Raw genomic sequence first — 6,257 nt, 5'->3', positions numbered from 1 at the left:
AAAGTAGATCCAAACTGAGGCAATTGCAGAGGCAGAAACCAAAGGAGGGAACAGGAACAACAGATGCAATCATCACCAATAGAATTAAAAAATGGGAGAATCTCAAGCATAGAATATTTCATAGTACAATTTGAGACCCCAGCCAAATCAATTGTTAAATATCAAAAGAAATCCCTTGCACAAAACATCCAAGAAATATGTGACCTAAGAAAAACAGGAATGGAAGAAAGAAAAGATTCCCAGATTAAATGTCCAAAATTTATCTTCAAAAATCATATAAGAAAAATGTCATAACCTAAAGAAAGAGATGCCTATAAGTATACAAGGAGCTTATAGATTACCTATCAGAGTGGACCATAAAAGAAAATCCTATGTCCATATAATAGTCAAAACCTTAAATATACTGAAAAATAAAGAGTACTAGAAGAAAGCCCAGCAGTCATAAGCTGTGTTCCAAACCTTTGGAGCTTCATCTTCCTTCTACTTCACACTTCTACTTTCAATTGGAGATCAAAACCACCCTCCATCCCACAACTCTTCCAGCCTCTGGGAGACGTGCTCCAACCTAGGACAACCTCCTTCATCTTTGTATCAACACCTCTACCTACAAGTGAGGGTCTGAACTGCATATCCAAGCCTACAGCTATGCCTCCCTTTGGTGAGATCTGTTGCATTCTAGAACAACAGTTTCACAGGCTTGCTACTCCTGCATACTCTCAGGGCAGCTTTGAACATAAACAACTAGATGTCTATAGGTTGTCACAAGAGCAAAGTCAACAGAAGCCAGTGTAATATGACACCTTTAGAACTACTATAGCAAGCCCTGAATATCCTAACATATCTGAAGTGCAAGACTTTGACCACAAATCTCATCTTGTAAAGATGATGGGGGCCTTTGAATAGAAAATAAATAAATCTGGTAAAGAAATACAGGGTGTACAGAGCCATATTGGGGAGTCGTGCCACGTGGTAGGAACTTGACATTAGCCAAGGACAATCCCTGGCTTCAGGCAGGAATCTAACCTTAGGGCAATAGGGAAGTAAGTTACAACAGGAATTTTTATTCTAGGGTGGAGAAGCTCAGAGTGAAGGTTAAGCTCATTGTTCTTCCAGGTCTACAAATTCCTGAATTAAGCAGATGACTTATCCAGCTGCCTGAGCAGTCAAACCAAGGTCTGCCAGATGAAGCTAGATGACTTCCACCAGAACTCAGCCTGGAGTGGGGGGGGGGGGGGGAAGGCTTGCCCAAACTGTTAAAAGGTCTGACTGACATTAAAGTTGGGGCCTCCATTGGTAAAATATCATCCTGGCTTCTTCTTTTCACCCCTTCCCCATACATCACTCAGCTTCTGTTCCAGGAACCCAGTTCATAGTAGCTGCAGGCAGCTATGGAATACAACAGACTGGCGCCTGGACATGGGGCTAGATACAAGAAGGCTTCCTGAGGTGACCCTGTCTTGGCGAAGCTTTGCAGAAAACGGAAAAAGATGGTATTCTGCATGGTGACCAACTATAGGTGCTAGAGGATATGAACTAAGTGAGGCAGTGTGGAACCAGCGCTGAACTCCTCGCTTAGGGGCAGTCAGTGGAAAATGGGGTAGGAACTTGATAGGCATTTGTCCACAGCTTTTAAGAGCGGATTCGTGTGAAAAAGAAAAGGGTTTAAAAATAAGCATATGTCCGCAGCCTCTAAGAGCTGCTTTAAGAGGAACACTCCTCCACTGCTGGTGGGGTTGCAAATTGGTATAACCACTCTGGAAATCAGTCTGGCGGTTCCTCCGAAAACTGGGCACCTTACTTCCAGAAGATCCTGCTATACCACTCCTGGGCATATTCCCAGAAGACTCCCCACCATGTAACAAGGATACATGTTCTACTATGTTCATAGCAGCCCTATTTGTAATTGCCAGATGCTGGAAAGAACCCAGGTATCCCTCAACAGAAGAGTGGATGCAAAAAATGTGGTATATCTACACAATGGAGTACTATTCAGCCATTAGAAACAATGAATTCATGAAATTCTTAGGCAAATGGATGGAGCTAGAGAATATCATACTAAGTGAGGTAACCCAGACTCAAAAGGTGAATCATGGTATGCACTCACTAATAAGTGGATATTAACCTAGAAAACTGGAATGCCCAAAACATAATCCACACATCAAATGAGGTACAAGAAGAAAGGAGGAGTGGCCCCTGGTTCTAGAAAGACTCAGTGAAACAGTATTCAGCAAAACCAGACCAGGGAAGTGGGAAGGGGTGGGTGGGAGGACAGGGGAAGAGAAGGGGGCTTACGGGACTATCGGGGAGTGGGGGAGCTAGAAAAGGGGAAATCATTTGAAATGTAAATAAATTCTATCGAATAATAAAAAAAAAGAAAACAAAAAAAAAGAGCTGCTTTAAGAGGAAAATGGATGTAATTGCTTAACAAGCGTGCCTCCCTTTCTGTGTATCTGTTATAACAAATAAGGCCAAAAAAATTACAGAATACCCAGGACACAATTCACAGAACTCAAGAAGGTAAACAAGCTGATGGGCCCAAGTGAAGATGCCTCAATACTACTTGGGAGGGAGAAGAAATCAATCTCAGGGTGGGGTACCCAGGGAGCTAGGGATCTGTCTCGAGAGGAGAAAACGCGGTGGAAAGGAAGAATATTATCTGGTATTGGGGGAGGGAGAGCAGTATTGAAGCCTCTAAGGCCAGAAAAATGAATGGAAACTGTTAACCTCAAAAAGTAGCAGGTGTGGGAACCCTTTAGATTGTACTGGAGATCTGGAAGTATATAAACTCAGTATATATATAGTATATATACTCTGGAAGTATATAAAAACGGAGGGTCTTTAGATGAAATGCCCTACAGTGGGGAGAGAAAAATTCTAGAGTCTGCCTGCAGTGGAGGTCCAATGGCAGTTCCAAATTGGGATCCAGCTAAAGGGGAGGTCCTGGGTCATGACACTGTTATTGATGCTGTGGTGTGCTTGCAGATAGGAGCTTAGCCTGGCTACCCTGTGAGATGCCCAACAAGCAGCTGAAAAAGTGAGATGGGAGTAGGAGGTTGATACATCATCTTGGAAGCAAGATGTGTGTGGAAGGTATGGGATGTGAAGCACCCAAGGAGCAGACCTCGGGAGGTATGAAGACTGTGAAGTTAAAAAGAATTAAACAAGAAACATATATAAGGAACAGGGAAATACTACCAAATAGGTGAAGGAAATGAATAAAACTTTCAATACCTAAAAATAGAAAGAGAAGCAATAAAAATACAAATAGAGTCAACTTTGCAGATGGAAAACCTAGGAAAGAGAACAGGAACAACAAACATAATCATCATGCACTGAATTCAGGAGACAGAAGAAAGAATATCAAGCTTAGAAGATACTATAGAAAAAATATCCAGAAAATTTGGGACAGTATGAAAGGACCAAACATAAGAGTAGTAGGAATAGAAGAATGTAAAGGTTTCCTGTTCAAAAGTCCAGAAAATATTCTTAACAAAATCATAGAAGAAAACTTCCCTAGCCTAAAGAAAGACGTGGCTATAAACTTACAGGAAGCTTATAGAACCCCAAATATGTTGGACCAGAAAAGGAAAATCCCCTGCCACATAATCGAAAGAGTAAATGTACAGAACAAAGAAAGAATATTAAAAACTGTAAAGGAAAATTCCCAAGTAATATGTAAAGATAGGCCTATCAGAATTACACCTGGCGTCTCAACAGAGATTATAAAAGCCAAAAGATCCTGAACAAATATAATGTAGACGCTTAGACACCAAAAATCCCAGCACAGACTACTATTCCCAAAAATCTCACGACCACCATAGATAGAGACACCAAGATATTTCATAGAAAAAAAACATATTTATAAAGTATCTTTCTACAGATGCAGAACTACAAAATAAGTATTCCAAAACAAGGAATGAAAGTACATCCAAAAAACACAAGAAATTAATCCTTTCATATCAAATTCAAAAGATCTGGATTGTACACACAGAGACACAGAACCATCATTGTATTAGTCAGGGTTCTCCAGATTCATAGAACATATGGAATGTTTGAATATATTTAGGGATATTAACTGAGCAGCTTATACTTTGCAGTCCAACTAGCACAACATTGGGAAGCTGTTATCCAGACATCCAAGAATCTATTAGTTTCTCATTCCCATGAGGCTAGTTGTTTCAGATGGTCTTCTATATAAGCTGGAATCCTGAAGTAGATTCCAACAGATGTCCTGGCAATTACTGCAAATAGTCAAAGAATAGTGAACACTTTCTCATTTTATTATCCTTATTTAGGCCTCTAGCAGAAGGTGTTACCAAGATTAAAGGTGTGTACTACCACACCTGGATTTGGGACTTGCTCTGTCCCAAGCTTGTCCTTTTCTCCTGGATTAAAGGAATGTACTATTTTACCCAGACCTATGCTTTTCATCACCACTATGCCTGGTGGATCACAAATGGCCTCTCCATTTTGGGAATGTTGCTTATTACAGATCAAGTAAATTTGACAGACTGGAAGAGCCATCACAACCACCAACATCAAAAAAGCAGGAACTAAGTCACCGTTTGTTAATATCTGTCAATATCAATGGACACCAATAAAAAGACACAGGCCAACAGACTACATATGTAAGCAGGATCCATTATTCTACCGCATATAAACAAAGCACCTCAGCAGCAAATATAGACACTACCTCAGAGTGAAGAGCTGGGAAAGGTTTTCCAAGTAAAAGTACCCCAGTAAGAAGCTTGAGTAGCCAATCTAATATCAAACAAAATAGATTTTCTCCCAAAATATTCAAAACAGATTGGGAAGGATAATCCATACTCAACAAAGGAAAAATCCATAGATGTTTCAATTCTGAGCATCTATGACCCAAGTCCAACAGAAAAGACATATTACTAAGGCACAAGTCACACACTGACACCTCCACAAAAATAATGGGGGATTTCAACATTCCACTCTAACAATGCACAGGTCAATGAAAGAGAATCTAAACAGAGAAAAAAGGAAACAAAGAGACATTATGAACAAAATTGATCTAACAGATATCTATAGAATCTTTCACCCAAACACAAAAGAATATACCTTGTTCTCAGCACCTCTCACTGGACTTCCTCCAAATTTACCATATAATCAGGCACACAGAAAGCATCACCCAATACTAGAGGATTGAAATATCTTTTTGACTTTTATCTTGTCAGATCACCACGTGTTCAAGCTGGATTTTGACAGCAACAGAATCACCAGAAAGTCCACATATTCATGGACACTGAAAATCTCGATATTCAATGATCACTTGTTCAAGAACGAAATAAGGATAATTTAAACACTTTCTAGAATTCAATGCAAATATATGTACAACATACCTAAGAGAAGCGTCTAAAGAAATATTCAAAGTCCTTAATGATAAGAGAACTGCAAAACAAAATGATCCTGAGATTTAACCTTACAGCAATCCAAATTGCTACCATCAATATCTCAGGTGACAACACATGTCGGAGAGGATGTGGATAAAGAGTAATAGTCCTCCATTTCTGGCGGAACAACCATTGTGGAAATCAAACTGGAGGTTCCTCAGAAAATTGGAAATGGTTCTAGCTGAAAAACCAGAAATACCAATCTTGGGAATATACCCAAATGATGCCCCACCATGCCACAAGGGTACATGTTCCACTATTTTCATAGCAAACATATATGTTATAGCCAGAAGCTTCAGTCAACCTAGATTTCACATGACAGAAGAATGGATGCAGAAAATGTGGTTCCTTTACATATGGAATACTACTTAACTATTAAGAACAAGGACATCCTGAGTTTTGTAGGCAAATGGATGGAAATAGAAAATATCATCATGTGTGAAGAAATTCAGACCCAAAAGGGCATTAATGGTATGTACTCACTAGCAAATTGATACTAACCACAGAACTCAAAAAGGTCAACAAACTGAGGTGCCCAAGTGAGGATGTCCCACTTGTGAGGGAGAAGAAAGCAATCACAAGTGGGGATGGAGGGAGGAACCTGGGAGTAAAAGGGGAAGGGGTTCAGGAGTGGAGGGGAGTAGGGATCTGGTATTGAGTGAGGGAAAAAGACTAAAGCCATGAGGGCCATCAAAAAGAATGAAACAGGCAACCTTGGGAGTTAGGAGTTTGGGGAACCCTCCAGAATGAGCCAGAGACCTGAGAGGTGAGATAGTATCTGGACTCAAAGGAAGTGACATTAGATGAAATACCTAACAGTAGGGAGAGCCAATTTAT

Source organism: Apodemus sylvaticus, chromosome 23 (genome assembly GCF_947179515.1).
Source record: "Apodemus sylvaticus chromosome 23, mApoSyl1.1, whole genome shotgun sequence".
Taxonomy (NCBI): domain Eukaryota; kingdom Metazoa; phylum Chordata; class Mammalia; order Rodentia; family Muridae; genus Apodemus; species Apodemus sylvaticus.
The sequence above is the reverse complement of the archived record's forward strand: the minus strand, read 5'-3'. Positions refer to the sequence as shown.